General features: G+C 41.1%; 1 protein-coding gene across 2 annotated transcripts in view; it reads right to left on the reverse strand.

Annotated features, from left to right (window-relative positions):
- LOC149248830 (uncharacterized) overlaps window positions 1-17,746 on the reverse strand; it is a 453,527-nt gene that overhangs the window by 193,308 nt on the left and 242,473 nt on the right. The gene's annotated exons all lie outside the window — the stretch shown is intronic.

Here is a 17,746-nt window from a genome sequence, read left to right on the forward strand (position 1 = left end):
ATGCCAACACTGTGATCGAGTTGGCCATTTGAAAGATCACTGTTTTGATCTTCAACCATGTAAGCACTGTCATAAAACCAGTCATTCTTCACACAGATGCTTCAGAAACAAACGTCCTGCAAGAACAAAGATTCATCTTGGATGGATCGCTTCTTGGCAATGGGCATCAACAGCCAAGAAGATATTCCAAACACATGTCAGAACTTGTTCCAGAATATTGAACAATCTTGCAGTTGAGTTTCCTCCATCATCTCACCTTGTATCTGATAGGGGGGGAAATGATGGTCATCTACAAGCTTCAAAGTCACATCAAGCGAGCCTGAGCCACAACCTGCCACACCAGTTTCAGAGTTGTAGCCAGAGACAAAGATGCCCGTGAACATGCCTTCAGTTGGCAATCTGGGACACTTCCTCTAGCAGAAGACTTCAGCTTCTTGCCAGTTTTGGAAGCATTCCAGGAACAAAATTGAGAACACTTCCTCTAGCAGAAGACACCAGCTTCTTGCCAGCTTTGGAAGAGTTCCAGGAATTGCATTAAGCATTCCAGAGTTGTTGGTCATCCTTAAACCATCACAGGTTGAGACTTCCCTTTTCAGGTTGAAGTTTTACCTTTTATGCGGGGTGAGACCTCCCTTTTATGGTTGAGGGTTTCCCTCTTTAAAACAATAGGATCACTTCCTCTAGCAGAAAACTTCAGTTTCTTGCCAGTTTTGGAAGAGTTCTGGGAACTGCACTAAGCGTTCCAGTGTTGGTGGTCATCCTTAAACCACTGCCCTTTTTACCAACATTTCATAGAGCACATTCAGCCTAGTGCTGCCATGCATTTTTTTGCACATTTTGTATTACAGCTCTCTTCTTGGACTCATACATAACCCTTCGGATTAAGGGGGGGAATGTTGGACACCTAATCCTAAATGTGTTAGTGTGGAAGCCGAATAGACCAAAGCAGTCCAAGAGACCTTGGGATCTGAAACCCAAGAGTCATGTATTGTACTATAAATGTATATCTCATGTTAATAAAAAAATGAATTGCATGATTTATCTTTTATATTTCTCTCGCTCTCCATGTGTGTTTAACAACACGTGTGGCTAGTAGACAGACAAATTTGCCTCCTTTCTACTTCGCTTGACTTGACTTCTTTTTCTTGTTATTTCGGCTTGCAAAGGAGACCTTTCTTGGCACAGAACTTGATCCTTGATGGTGGTTGCAATTCAATACTTGTTGTTGCAAAAGGATGTCTTAATACTTCGCACGTGTGGAGAATATAGCCCAGAAAAATAGACCCAAAAGTGCTTTGCTCTTCCTTCCTCGTGATAATGATTGTAGAATGTGTGAGTTTCCCAAGAACGCTTCAAGTGTGGAACCCTTCTTTGGATGAGCTAGGGTTTTGAGGTCTTCTTTGATGCTCTTAATTATTCCCTTTCAATATGATGAGAGGGTTAGTCCTTCTTGATGATTGATGCTCTTGATGTTTCCAAGATGATCTCTTTATACTTCGGCCCTAGAGTATCCTTCTTCGTGTTGCCCTTCCTTGATGTAGTCACCTTAGCTCTGATACCATGTTGAGAAATCTAGGGGCAACAAGTGTAAGTGATTTCTCTTACTTTGATAACTACTTGTGATGTATTTTTACTTTACTAGATTAACTTCTTCTTTCCTTTATTATTATTAGTGTTCTCTATCATCAAACAACTACCAAATCATAAAGAACAATGAGACAATAGGACACAAGATATAAGCGATTAGCCAGGGCCAAAACCTCTCCAACTGAGAGGAAAACCCATCAGAATCCTTCTCTTCTTATAGAACTTCAATTGACGAATTCCAAGACCTATGACCCTTGACCAAGACCCTCCAAGACCAAGTCATCCTTCCTTCTTGATGAGCTTTCTTTCCAACAACAAACTTCGACCTTCTAGCAACTTCTCCGACAACTTCAACCCCAGCCATAGTTTCTGCAACTTCGACTTAGCAGCATCGGCGACTTCGACCTAGCAGCTTCACAGCTTCAGAATTTCGTCTAGCCCAGAAACTGTAGAAACCCTAACGAAAGAGAGAGAGAGGGGCCCAAAAACTTCAATCTTGATCTTCTTCTTCTTCTTCGTCCATTTCCAGCTTATATCTTGAGGAGATCAAACTTGATTTAGTGTGTGTGTAAATGAGGTTGAATTCCTTCTTATTTATAAGCTTGTGAGGGGTACAAATTGCTATCTTGAGGCCGACTTGTCCCTTCATGTAGGCCAACTTGATCTTTGTGCCATGACGAGGTCTTGGAGGGTCTTTTGACTCTATTTTGACTCAATAAATTTTTCTTTACAATATGTAACATGCCCAAATGGGTCTTCAATACATGACAATGACTCAATTGACTTTATGACAAACCTAGAAGCACTCAATGGGTGCTTGACCTAAAAATAAATTTCCCTTGAGCATGAAACCCATGCCTCAAGAATACAAATAATAAATTTATTTTTCTCTTTTCATTAAATACATAAAATCATGATTACATATGCCATTATGAAGACCGAACCTAGTTACATATTTCAATAATTTCCAACTTGCAATAGAAGCAATAGCAATAATAGATCTAATGGAGGGCATCTGGAGCAAATTTGTCTTCGTAATCTTCTCTCTCTTTCTAGGAGAATCCTCTAGCCACAAATCTTTCTTTGTACTTGTCTACGTTTCCATCAACTACATACTTTATTTTGTATATCCATTTATAAGTCACCACTGACTTCCTTTCAAGTCTCAGCACGATTTCCCATACATCACTCTTCATAATAGATTGATACTCTTCTAACATTGCATCTTTCCAAACTTGTTGACTTGTTACTTCTTCATAGTTGGATGGCTCAGACTCAATCATCTTGCTCATCAATGTTGCATAACTTGAGTATTTCTTGACACGTTTGGATTCCCTGACAGTCCCATGTGGAGTTGCATGTCGCTCAGCTTCTTGCAATGTTCTTTCAAGCCGTGACAATCTTTTCCTGGTTTCAGGTGCAATATCCTTTGGAGGATCCACAATTTCAATAGGTCCTTCGGGTTTTTCTAGGTCCTTCGAGTTTTTCTTGGTAATCTTGAGGATGATCCACAGGTCCTAAATCCACATTCTTGGGAGCTACTTGCTCCTCATCATCAGAATCCAAGTGTGATCCTTTGGACTTCCAGAAGGCAACATCCTCATCAAAAGTAACATCTTTGCTAATCTCAATTGTTCGATGTCCTGGAATATAAATTTTGTAGGCCTTCAATGTCTCATTGTATCCAACAAAAGTTCCCTTCTTCCCAGAAGGTTCCAACTTGGTCCTCTTTTCCTTAGGCACATGAATGTAGACAAGACAACCAAAGATTCTCAAATGTCCAACTTTTGGCTTCTCACCTGTGAAGACTTCTTCAGGAGTCTTATTCCCCAATACTCAGTGAGGACTTCTATTTTGAATATAAACAATAGCCTTGGAAGCTTCTCCCCATAAAAACATAGGCAGATCTTGATCATGAATCATGGCTTTAGCAGCTTCCATAATAGTTATGTTCTTCCTCTCTGCCATCCCATTTTGTTGAGGGTTGTAGGGTACTATCAACTCCCTCTTAATTCCAACATCCCTGCAAAAAGAAATAAGTTCCTTGGAGGTATATTCTCCACCATTATCAAACCTCAGAATTTTGATTCTTCTTCCTGTAAAATTTTCCACTTGAGCCTTGAATTCCTAAAACTTGTCAAAGACTTCATCCTTGGTCTTTAAGAAATAAATCCATGTCTTTCGGGAGAAATCATCAATGAAAGTTACATAGTACAAAAAGCCACCCAAGGATTTCATAGTCATAGGTCTACACACATAAGAGTGTGCAAGATCTAAAAGGCCTTTGGACCTACTATTACTGCTAGGAAATGGTCCCTTGATATTTTTCCCATGTGCACATCCTTTGCAAACTCCCTCATGATCAATCTTGATTTTTGGAATACCTGTAACACTTTATTTCATTCTACACAAGGCTTTGTAATTAATGTGTGCATATCTTCGGCGGCATAGTTTACAAAGATCAGTATCATTGTGTATCAATGCTTGCATTGATTGAGCCAGGAGTCTATACAAGCCTCCTCGCACACCAATTACTTTGGCAGAATCTATGCTTGAGCCTTTCTTCCAAACTAGCACTTGACCATCAATAAACACAATTACATATCCTTTATCTTCCAAACATGATGTAGAAACCAAATTCCTTTTCAAACCACGTACATACAATATATCAATTAAGAAAACGTTACCCCTAATTCCCGCTAAAAGGATGTTGAACTAATGCCTTTGACTACATATTTGCCTTTGTCGCCAAGCTCCACTCTTTGAGTAGTCTTCTTTTCCACCAGCGTAGTGAGGCCTTCACGATCTCCTATCATATGCTTGGAAGCACCACGGTTGTAAGTGCAGAATAAAAGAAAAAGTTATCATCATCATTCTTTGGCTTTTTCATATGTGCTTGACTTTCATCAAAATTTGTAGTTGAGGCATGTTTCTTGCCCCTTTTATTCCTATTATCATTCTTTTCAAGGCACTTGTCTAGAAAGTGACCATACTTTTGACAATGAAAACATTGAACTTTTCACATATCTCTTCTTCCTTGAGAGGAAGGAGGTCTTTTTCCAAGAGCAGCCCTTCTTCCTATATTCCTTTGAAATTTTCCAAAATTTCTCCTTCCTTTGCTATTCCTAGAACGAGCTGCAAATGCTTGATCACCGTCTTGATGTTTTTGAATCCTCCCGCTTGAGACAAGTCTAGATTCCTCTTGAGTGCAAGACGTCCATAACTCATCAATACTTGGAGTTTCTTTTCTTGCACTAATACCAACTGCAAATGCATCCCATGAAAGAAGCAACCCATTGAGTGTTGTAGTTAAGATGCAAGCTTGGACTGGTTGATATCTCCCCTCTAGTTGAGAGGGAGAGATAGACACATCATTCTTGTATTCACATTATGAAGAAAGAATGAAGGATTGGGTAAGCATCTGAGACTGATACTTCTTGAGGATAGAAGTAGTCTCGGGCATTGGTACTCTTTGAGGATGAGGTAAGGCATCCAATTAAGCAAGAATAATCGAAGAGGAGATTCCTTGAGGATGTGTAATTCCAAGAGGGGAATGATTCTAAAAGGACATGCCTTGTGAACATCTGGATGGGGCATGTGCTTTGAGAGACAATGAGGGTGTCTATAAATCATTGTCTCCCCAGCATTGTGCTCTAATCTAGTGGAGAGATAGAGCTGTTAGTCAAGGCCTTGCTATATCACAATGCTAGTTAATATGATGAGATGCACTGAAATAAGTTGAATGTGAAAATTTCAAAACTGAAATCCTATTGCAGCAACTGGAATTAATTCTTCTAATTGTTAATTAATTTAACAAATTATTTGTTACAGGAATACCAAATTAATCACACTGCAACCTTCACAAATAAAACTAGGGAAATAAATAGCGTTGGAGACTGAGAAAATACTAGCGCACACATAATAAAAATGACATCGTTATTTTTGGACAAAAGTCCTCAGAAAAAACCCAACTTGGGAAAATCGGTGCATTAGCTGAGGATTTTTATTACTATGTAGTAGTGAAATTCTGAGTACAATCTATGGATGCCCAACTGGAAATCCAAACAAAAAGAAAATTTGGCCAAAATTATTTAAGGGAATTTCCCTTCTTCCACAAGCAACCCCGGCACAACTTCCCTTCAGAAAATTTGTCTTCTCGAACCCTCTGTGTCAGCCTCTGCGTAGTGCTTGCGCAGACCCTTGGACGTCTAAGCCCAGAACTACCTCTGATGAAGTCGTTATGCCTGTCTCTGATGAGGAAAATGATTGTTCGGGCCTCTGGAAGACTTCGTGGCCTCTGGATGTTAATTTTTGCAACTGCGGTCAAATTCCACCTTGGACAGCTCAAATGACCGAGATGATAATTCCATTAGATTTCTCTTTTCGAGAGGACCAAAATCGACCTAAAGATCACCCAATTTGGTCAAAGTGAAAGTTGAGTTTTGAATTATTTTATTCATATATGTATTATGGAATGGGTCGGCCCTAACCACATGTGTAACTGCTTAGGTCGACCTCAACCCCAAGTGGACCCTCATGAAAGCCTATAAATAGAAGAGACCTCAAGCTCATTTGGACACATTGATCAAGCCATCTTCTCTTCTCTTATTGTCTTGGTTCGCACAGGTCTGTCGGAGGAAAGTTCACACAAGGGTCTGAAATCTCAGGGTCGAAGCTCGCACTGATCTAGGGTTTTCTAGATCTCAGACGCTGGCACAGAACTGGACATTTTAGTCCCTGGACACTAGCACAGTGTGTTATGGGAGCATCCAGGGAGCCTTGGACGCTGGCACAGTGGGTTATGAGAGCGTCCAGGGCTTCAAAGATAGATCGGGTTGTATTAGTCCCTGGACACTCGCACAGAGTGGTCTTGAGAGCGTCTGGGCTGCCATAGACGCTCACACAACAGCCTTATGAGAGCGTTTAGGGCTTGAAGCAGGTTTAGGTATGTTTGATGCCAGACGTCCTCATCCAGTTCACTTGAGAGCATCCAGATCTGTTCTGGATGCAGCCATCCAGTTATGTAGAGAGTGTCCAGATCTGCTATAGACGCTCGCACAAATCCTCCTCCCTGCGTCTGGGACTCATGAATAAGATTTCAGTATTATGAAGATTCCGCACAGCGTTCGGCACACTGATAGTCGTACCCAGCAGTTGTCTACAATCAGTGATAGCATACTATAGTCATCAAAATCAGGGTTTTTGTTTTCCAACATGATTAGATTTGTTTCATGGATATCATAATTGTTTTGTTGCATAGATAAAGTTATAGATCATTGTACTCTCTTTATCTGAAACATTTGATGACGATCTAAGAAGAAGAAGATTTGCAAGGGTTTTCCCCATAGTGGGTTTTGCCTTGGTCTCGGACCAATCTTGGTGTCTCTATGTGTGTGCATGCTTTTCTTCTATTGTTCCTTTATGTTCCGTTGCATTGATGATGATGATGATGATGTTCTTTCTATATAATTGCATATGCTGATGAATAATGGTGAAGATCTGAATAATGTAATGATGATATGGGATGAACTTCATGTATTAATGAAGAAATCCAATTATCAAAGCAAAGAACAATGTAGCCCTATGAAAAATTAACACTAGAAGCTAAATCGCTTTTTCCTCCAGCCAAATCGAATTTCTTTTCTGAAGCAATTGCGTAGTCCATTGTATTGCCTCACTAAGAATAACTCGGACTCCTTGTTGCTGCCTCTCTCGATCTGGAAAACTTCCTCCGAATCACTGTCTATGCCCCTCACCGTCTCTGCTTCCTCACTGAAGCTCGAACTCTTCGGCAACCGACTGTTGTTACTCTGGAAAAATCGGATTCTCCAAGTGACTCTAATGTATTCTCCATCACCACATTGGTCCCTTCTTATATCTTCTTGTTAGAACTCCAACGGCCAAGATTAAATCTTAATCGATGGTTCAGATCATTTTTAGATTGATCTGTGTGAGTTTCGAGAGAATTCTCACCTTGACTTAATTAATTCTGATTAATTAACCAGTTTTCATAAGTTTTGACTTAGGAAACATTAAAAAATTGGTTAATAATCTAATTAAGTGATCTCTAGGTGGAATTTCCAGAAACGATTTCTAGGTTTCGGAGATCTCATGTATTCTAGCCTCTCCGTCAAATTTCGTGGCTAGAACACATCTAATGTTATAGAAACGAACACTCCCTCTTAGAGAGGAATGTGTTTTCTCTAGTGCTGCACATCCTACCATAACACCCTATCTCTATATCACCTCCTATTACATCACTGATGTCTGGCTACTGCTACCCACCAACTACTGCGCAACTCTGATGTTGCATTTGTGTTGCTACTATACTACTGCCAACTTTGCATCTGCACTACAACTCCCTCTCATCTGTTGTTGCTGCAACTGTAACTACTACAACTGAGAAGCATCAACTATGTTTAGTATGATGCATCTGTCCCTTGAGTCTTTGACTACTACTAGCATCTGCACTGTCACTGAAGAATCTGCGTTGTTGTCAACTCTGCACTAAGCCACCTACTCTATTGTTAACACTACACTGTGCTCCTCAGCATTTGACTACTACTAGTCTACAACTGTCACTCTGGTACTGACTGCATTAACTGCCACTGATCCATCCTACTACTGAATATTGTGGGGCCCTGTAACTAGGTAATGATCCATGAGGTGGACTCCTCAAGGACCTGACCCATCTTTGTAGCTCTCTAAGGCTACAACTCCAAGTCGCCCCCCCTCACTCATGGAGATATGGCTGCAATCATCGTGAAGTCTTCCTCCATCCTAGAGGACAGCTTGTCGATCTCGTCTGATGTTGTCTGCTGGTCCTGCTTCTCCTGCTTATCCTTCTTCCTAAGAGGACATTGAGTACTATAGTGGCTAAACTCACCAAACCTAAAGCACTTGACCTTTGACATGTCTTTCTTCTTCTTCTTTTGTTCCCCCTGCCCCTAACTAGGACCCTTTGATGCGAGGGCCACATTCTCCTCCTCCTTCACACCCTTTGATCTGCTGCTATTGTTGCCACTGATGGAGCTCATTAGAAGAGCTCGCCTTAACTTGTCCTATTGTAATTCAGCCCACATTATGTCCCATCCTGGTAGTGTGTCTCAGCCTAATATACTTTCAACAAAGACTTGCCAATCCTCAGAGACACTGTTTAGTGTCAACCTCACTAGCTCTGATGGTTGAGGCACTGCCCCAACAGCTGCAAGTTGGTCTCGGACCTCCTGAATCCTGGTGAGAAAGGGATCTATGCCTTCACCCTTCTGCATCCTGATGCATCTCAACTTTTCTTCCAAGAACATCTTCCGTTGCCCGGAAGTACCCTGGTATAGTGTGGAGAGAGCTATCTGCATTTCCCTGGTAGTATTCTTGCGAGAAATATGCGAGACTATGTGATCTCAGACTCCATCCAAATCATCCTTCATCATCCTGTATTCCTTCAGCTGATCTACACCCTGGGAACTGCGACCACACTATCTATGTAGGCTTTCAGGCCATATTCATCTAGAAGGAAGGAGATCCTAGCCTTCCAAATGGCATAGTTGGAAGCTCCATCCAACTTATCCTAATCTCTAAGCGTTGTTGTGTGTTGATTTGGGGTAGCATCGAATGTGCTCTAGCCACGAAAAATTGGTGGAGAGGCTAAAGCACATGAGATCTCCAAACCCCAGAAATGGTTTGGGCAGATTCTAAACAGTTTGGGAGATATTAAAATAATTATTATTTTTAATGGAGTCCCCAAGTCTAAACTTAGGGAAAATAAAATATTAATGTGAATTAATATAAAACTATGTTAGAAGGGTCCAAAAGTCGTGGATCAAGCCAGAGTTAATCTTAGCTGTTGATTAGGGACTTAATCTCGTCTGTTGATTTGTCAACGAGAAAAGTATAAGAGGAGGCTTGAGGGTCACTTGGAGAACATACTGAGGGAGAGCAGTCAATTCAATTTCTGGAGCGAGGTTAGTTGAGAAATTTGAACTAGTGTCTGGTGAGCAGTCAGGAGGCAGCAAGTACGGAATAGAGATGGGATCAAGCACTGGAGACCAGCGCTGAGGCAGGAGAGGCAGACACAGGGCATTTCAGGCAGACGCAGAGGCAGCAGGAGACTACGCAGTCACTAGAGGGCCTACGTGGCTGATGCAAAGAGGCCCAGGGCTGACACAGAGTGTCTGGGAGCCACGCCGAGGTTAGCCAAGTTGACGTGGGGACTGGGAGAAGTGCTGGAGAATTTTTCTCTCTGTGGGTAAGCCCGTTTGGCACTCTGTTGTACTGAAGAATTGCTGAATAATAAAATCCTCCCTTGCTGCACCGATTTTCCCACATTGGGTTTTTCCGGGGATTGTCATCCAAAATATCTGTGTCAATGTGTTGATTCTTGTACATGTGTTTATTTTTGTATTACGGTGTGATATCTACATCAAAATTTATTTTAATGTTTATTTAAGGAATTTCATAAATAACTTGTTGAAGAATAAGTAGGAAAAATAAATCAGATGTTGCAGCGATAGAATTTTCACATGGTATCAGAGCGAGTAATCAGAGACAGGAAGGGAAAATCAGTTATGGGTCGAGACCACGATGCGGAGGCATCCACGTCAGGGGACTTGCACAGATTTTTAGACGATTGCACAAGAGAAAGAGACTTCAATTTCTCTATGTTGGCTTCCAGGCTGGAAGAAGAAGTGGCTTGTATGACCAGTTATGCATCATCAAAAGTGTGGTATATAGATAGTGGAGCCTCGTGGCATATGACGGGAATCAGGGAATGTTTCTTAGAATATCGAGAAGAGAAGATGAACTTTCAAATCACCATGGGGAACAAGGCAAAGTGTACTCTAGTAGGGAAAGGTACCATAGTTTTTCAAACAGAATCGGGAGAATGGTTCCGTGCTACAAATGTGCTGCATGTACCAGGATTGGGGATGAACTTACTTTCCGTGTCACAACTTCAAGGCAAGGGCTATGATGTCTACTTCATCAAGGAGAAGGTATACGTCAAACACCCAAGCTGGAAAAAGAAAGTGCAGATCGGGATCAAAAGTAACAGGTTGTATAGATTACAACTAGAATCACCAATGGCACTAATAGGCAGTCATGGAGACAAGGACTTGAATGAACTATGGCACAGAAGAATGGGTCATTTGCACCATGGAGCTCTGAGAATTCTCAGGAGCACTGTAACAGGAGTTCCGAATCTGTGTATGGAACGAGATGATGTATGCAAAGGATGTGCTCTAGGAAAGTATGCCAAGGCAACATTTCCTAGGAGCAAACACATGGCCAAGAGTGTACTAGGATTGATACACTCAGATATCTGTGGATCTATGTCCGTCAAAGCTCTCAGTGGTGCCGAGTATTTCCTTACCTTCATTGATAACCACTCAAGGAAAACTTGGATTTATTTTCTGAAAACCAAGGACAAGGTTTTCTGTCGATTCAAAGAGTTCAAGGCTCTGGTGGAGAATCTGACTAGGAAGAAAATAAAATTTTTGCGCTCAGATAATGTTGGAGAGTATGTCGATAAGGACTTCACTGATTTTTGCGCTAAGGAGGGCATCAAAAGAAAGTGGACAACTCCCTACAATCTGGAGCATAATGGAGTAGCAGAAAGAAAGAACAGGGCAGTTGTAGAAGCAGCTAGGGCCATGATGTATGATCAGGATATCCCGAAATTCCTGTGGGCGGAAGCATGCAACACAGCAGTATATGTTCAAAATAGGACTCCCCATCGAGCATTGGGCAAGATTACTCCAGAGAAAGTTTTCATAGGGAAGACACCTGAAGTCAGTCATTTCAGGATATTTGGGAGTTTAGCATATTGCCGCATACCAGAGGAAAAGAGGAAGAAGTTGGATCAAACTGCGGAATAGGGATATCTGATGGGATATAGTGAGAATGCTAGGCGTACAGAATCTACCTTCTAGGGAGCAGGTAGGTAGTAATTCGACGAGATGTAAAGATCATGGAGAACAGGGCTTTTGGAAAATCTCGTGAGATGCCTTCCGAGGAGCAGTCAAAAGAGGAGCCGCTGGTTAAGCCTCTTCAACCAACGGAAGTAAAAAATTCTTCCTCAGGTCAGGTAGATTCTCAGGATGAGGAGGAGTAGCTAACAGAAGCACCTGCTAGTAGAGGAAGAACTGGCAGGGAACCTCGTCAGATTCTGTGAGATGCAAAGGACTTCATCGATACACCAAGAAACAATAAGAGGGAGCGAAAACAGCCAGATAGATATCAGGCATTAGTAGCTCAGGATGGGGAGCCTGCCAGTTTCAAGGAGGCAGCTCAACATTAGGTTTGGCTAGACGCGATGGTAGAGGAGTACAACTCCATAATGGTGAATGATGTCTAGGAGGTAGTGTCAAGGCCTCAAGACAGATCAGTGGTAGGTTCAAGATGGATCTACAAGATCAAATACGCTGCAAATGGCCGTGTTGAGAAATACAAGGCCAAGTTTGTGGCTAAGGGGTATGCTCAAAAGGAAGGAATTGACTACAAGGAGACCTTTGCCCTGGTAGCCAGATATACATCTATTAGGACCGTGATATCTCTTGCAGCTCAGATGGGATGGGAGATTCATCATATGGATGTCAAAATGGATTTTCTAAATGGAGTAATAGAAGAAGAGGTATACATTGAACAACCAGAGGGCTTTGAGACACATGAGAAGTAGTCTCATATATGCAAATTGAAGAAAGCCTTGTATGGGCTGAAACAGGCACCTAGAGCATGGTATGGTCGAATAGATGGCTACTTGCAGAAGATGGGATTTATCAAGAGTGACGCGGATCCGAATCTCTACTATCTGGTTGTAGAAAACGAGCCGCTAATCTTAGTATTGTATGTGGATGATCTCTTTCTGACAGGATCATCCAGGCTCATTGGGGACTGCAAGAAGAATCTAGCCACAGAATTCGATATGAAGGATTTGGGACAAATGCATTACTTCCTAGGGTTGGAAGTTTGGCAATAGAAGGGAGAAATTTTCCTTGGGCAAGGGAGGTATGTTACAGAAATCCTGAAAAGATTCAGGATGGAGGACTGTAGACCCATGGCTACTCCAATGATCACCAACTGGAAGAAGATTGATGCATCAGAAGACAAGGATGTTGATCCCACCCTATACAGGCAGCTCATAGGGTCCCTAATGTATCTAGTCAACACAAGGCCAAACATTTGCTACGCTGTCAACACCCTCAGTCAGTTCATGGTGGAATCGAAGAGGGCACACTGGGCAGCAACCAAACACATTCTCAGGTATTTACAGGGAACAGTCGATTATGGACTCTTGTACACCAAAGGTAAGGATATCAGTTTGAGTGGATTTACTGATGCAAATTGGGCAGGAAGTTCAGTGGATCGAAAAAGTACCTCTGGGTACTGTTTCAACATTGGATCAAGAATGACCTCCTGGTGCAGTAGGAAACAGAAGTCCGTGGCTCTGAGCTCATCTGAGGCAGAATATATGGCGGCAAGCACAACTTCGTGTGAGGCCATATGGCTTAGAAAACTGCTTGTGAACCTATTCAGAAGGAATATGGAGGCGACCAAGATCATGTGCGATAATCAGAGTTGCATCAAGCTCTCTGAGAATCCAGTGTTTCATGATAGGTCGAAGCATATTGATATCCAGTGTCACTTTGTCAGGGACTGTGTCCAACAAGGAGTTGTACAGTTGAGCTACACTCCTATAGGAGAATAGGTGGCGGACATCCTCACCAAGGCCCTTGGAAGGACAAAGTTTGACTACTTCAGGGAAAAGATGGGGATGGTAAAGAACCCGTTTCAGTAGCAGAAATGGGAGTGATAACAGCACGGATGCAGAGGGAGTTGTAGTGCAGATGCAGTGTTGGGAGAAAGGACCAGCAGCAGCACGGATGCAGAGGGAGTTGTCATACAGATGCAGTAGTGGCAGTAGCAGAGCCATGGGCAGCAGTACAGGATGCAGCAGTGCAGAGGATGTTGGGCAAGGAGGCTTAGCATCAACACAGGGACCAATGTCGGATGATCAGGGTGATACTTAGTGAGGAGTATTACTAGAGCACAGTCCTCGCTAAGAGGGAGTGTTGATTTGGGGTAGCATCGGATGTGCTCTAGCCACGAAAATTGGTGGAGAGGCTAAAGCACATGAGATCTCCAATACCCATAAATGGTTTGGGCAGATTCTAAACAGTTTGGGAGATATTAAAATAATTAATAATTTTAATGGAATCCCTAAGTCTAAACTTAGGGAAAATCAAATATTAATGTGAATTAATATAAAACTGTGTTAGAAGGGTCCAAAAGTCATGGATCAAGCCAAAGTTAATCTTGGTCATTGATTAGGGACTTAATCTCGTCCGTTGATTTGTCAACGAGAAAAGTATAAGAGGAGGCTTGAGGGTCACTTGGAGAACATACCGAGGGAGACCAGTCAGTTCAATTTCTGGAGTGGAGTCAGCTGAGAAATTCGAACTAGTGGTCTAGTGAGCAGTCAGGAGGCAACAAGTATGGAACAAAGAGACGAGATCAGGCACTGGAAACCAGCGTTGAGGCAGGAGAGGCAGATGTAGAGGCAGCAGGAGACTGCACAGTCACTAGAGGGCCCGCGTGGGTGACGCAGAGAGGCCCAGGGCTGACGCAGAGTGTCTAGGAGCCACGCAGAGGTCAGCCAAGCTGACGCTGGGACTCAGAGAAGTGCTGGAAAAATTTTCTCTTTGTGGGTAAGTCAGTTTGGCACCCTGTTGTACTGAAGAATTGCTTAATAATAAAATCCTCCCTTGCTACACTGGTTTTCCCACATTGGGTTTTTCCGGGGACTGTTGTCCAAAATATCTATGTCAATGTGTTGATTCTTGTACATGTGTTTGTTTCTGTATTACGATGTGATATCTGCAGCAAAATTTATTTTAATGTTTATTGAAGGAATTTCATAAATAACTTATTGAGGAATAAGTAGGAAAAGTAAATCAAATGTTGCAGTGATAGAATTTTCACATTGTGGCCATCTCTAATCAATTTGAAAACTGCCTCTTACCCTCTGCTTGGTTGTTGCTCTGCTACTCACACTCCCTCCTGGAATGCGCAGATTTGCTAGCTGCTACTGCCAATCTGCCTGAAAAAATCGAGCTTCTAAGACTCGAAGTTCCCTGAGAGAAATTTTATCTTTGTTGTGTGTGCTTTTCTCTTCCACCCAATGTTGGTTCTGCCGCTGCAAAACCCTTTGTGTCCAACCAAGGAATCTGCTGAGAGAAAATCTAAGTTGTTGTTGCTCCCTCTGACTGTTGGAATCACTAACCCGGGCAACTCAACTTTTCTGCAACACTGCAACTGAAAATCGAATCTCTAACCTAGCAATTCAGCCTGTCTATCGGAGCAATGTGTTGCCTCTAAGAATTTCGACCTGTTATTCCATCTGATCAGTGAAATTATTTCCTCCACTTTTGAGCTTCCCGACTGATCACTCACGTTCTGATACCATGTGAAAATTTCAAAACTGAAATCCTATTGCAGCAACTAGAATTAATTCTTCTAATTGTCAATTAATTTAACAATTTATTTGCTACAACAAATACCAAATTAATCACATTGGAACCTTCACAAATAAAACTGTGGAAATATATAGCGCTGGAAATTGAGAAAATACTAGCACACACAAAATAAAAATGACACTGTTATTTTTGGGCAAAAGTCCCTAGAAAAAACCCAACTTGGGAAAACCGGTGCAGCGGCTAAGGGTTTTTATTATTGCGCAACAGTGAAATTCTAAGTACAATCTATGGATGCCCAACTAACAAATCCAAACTACAAGAAAATTTGGCCAAAATTATTTAAGGGAAATTCGCTTCTTCCACAAGCAACCCTGACACAACTTCCCTTCAAAAAATTCGTCCTCCTGGACCCTTTGCGTTAGCCTCTCAATACGTGTTTTGCTCATATTTACACGGGTACCACTCCTAGGCATTGGAGAGCACGTACCCAAAGCTCCCCCACTCCTGGGCGCTGATTGGAAACGCTCCAAAACCGTCGGGAGCTTCAACAAGTACTTTGGAGCTTTTCGGGAGCTTCACTGCAACCGATTTTTGACGTTTTGGGAGCTTCACTGCAATGAATAAGTGCAAACTTAGGTGTATTTGACATTTGTTGCTTGGGTGCTACTTAAACTAATGGAACTGTGCGAAGGGAAGGGTATGTCGCTAGGTTTAGATTTGGATATGGGTCCGGAACTAAGAGAAACAACCCGTTTATGGAAAGCCCTTCTATCCAAATGAAGATGAGGCGTCTGGCCAATCATGATCTTTGTCATTGGAAAGCTATTCATTCTCCTCATATACGCGGATGGCAGATGGATATAAAAGAATTTAGGAAGATTGTTGGCCACGGGCAAAACCATCATTATCGCCCGAACTGAATGGACAAAAAATGGAATACTAAAGAAAAAAAAAAGTTGAAATTATGAAATATAAATATTATTAAAAAAACATTTTTTAATTTAATTTTCATATTTATTCAAGTATAAAATATATATTAACATGAAAATTTATAAATTTATTATACAAACTCTTTTTAAAAAAATGTTGGATTTAAACTCTATTGTTTTAACTTTTTTAATTACTATTAATATATATTTTATGTTTTCTAATCTCTATTATAAATAGATGGAATATATATAATATTGGTGAGGTTACATCAAGGGTGAAGAATTGAACCAGTGACTCAACATATAGCACCGCATGAAATCACCTAATAATCATGTAATAACAACCTTTTTTTTGGTTTGGAAGTTTTGCATGTTTCTTTTCTCGAAAAGAATTTGATTGAGAAATTGTTGATGAATTAATATTTTGATTTTTTTTGGTTTTACATATTTCTTTGCAAGATGGAATTTGATTGGCAAGTTTTAGATGAAAATAAATTAATTATTGTATTTTTATTTTTAATATATATTAAATTTTAATATATTATATTATTGCCGCTCCCAATTTGACGTTTCCTGTAAATTTGAGCAATACTTCTAGCCATATCGGATACTCGTTCCCGTGTATCAAAAGTACCCGCATACCAGAAACTCGTGCAACATAGGTTTTGCTGCTATCCAATGAACATGGTTTGGCTCCACTTGGAACTGACTAAGAATATTTACCGCAAAACATATGTTTAGTCGACTATTCAAGAAATACATCAATGAGCCAATCAATTGCCGATACTTGGAAAGATCCACAGGGCTTGATTCGGAGCTCCTTAGTCTTTTCAAGTTTGTGATCATTGGGGTTGTCAATGGTTTGCAATCCATCATGTCAAAACTTTTCAACCTCTTGATCACATACTTTCCTTGACCTAGATAAATTTCATTAGGTCCTTGCCAGACTTACAGTCCCAAATAGTAGTGCATTAGCCCTAGATCCTTCATGTCAAATTCTGTTGCTAGATGCTTCTTGCATTCTTCAATTCTACCTTCCACACATGTCAAGAGAAGATCATCCACATACAAAAAGAATGATTACTGGCTCTCCTTTCACAATCGTAATATACAGGTTTGGATTAGCGGAACTCTTAGTGAAGCCTAATCTTTATAGGTATGCATCCATCCTAGCATACAATGTCCTTGGTGCTTGCTTGAGGCCATATAATGCCTTCTTTAATCTGCAAACATGTGCCTTTCTATCTTTAACTTCAAATCCCAAGGGTTGTTCTATATACACTACCTCATCAAGAGTGCCATTCAGGAATGCGGTCCTGACATCCATTTGGTGGATGTTCCATCCCATTTATGCTACAAAAGAGAGCAAGAAAAGTACAGTTGTATACCTTGCTGTCAGAGCAAATGTCTCTTGATAGTCGATGTCTTCCTGTTGAGAGAAGCCCCTGGCCACAAATCTTGCCTTGTACTTATCAATACTTCCATCCGCTGCATGTTTGATCTTGTAGATCCATTTGGCAGCTACCACAGATTTGTCTTCAGGCCTAAGTGTTAATTTTTCCTAGTGCTATATTGTTCTTTGCTTTGATAATTGCATTTCTTCATTAACACATTAAATTCACCCCATAACATCATACCATTATTCAGAAACATATGCAACTATGTAGAAAGAACAATATCATCATCATCAATGCAGTAAAACATAAAGGAACAATAGAGGAAAAGCGTTCACACATAGAGACACCAGGATTGGTCGGAGAC

The sequence above is a fragment of the Pinus tabuliformis genome, chromosome 7, assembly GCF_031772625.1.
Source record: "Pinus tabuliformis cultivar Carrire ecotype Pingquan chromosome 7, CPIR1, whole genome shotgun sequence".
In the NCBI taxonomy this organism is placed as follows: domain Eukaryota; kingdom Viridiplantae; phylum Streptophyta; class Pinopsida; order Pinales; family Pinaceae; genus Pinus; species Pinus tabuliformis.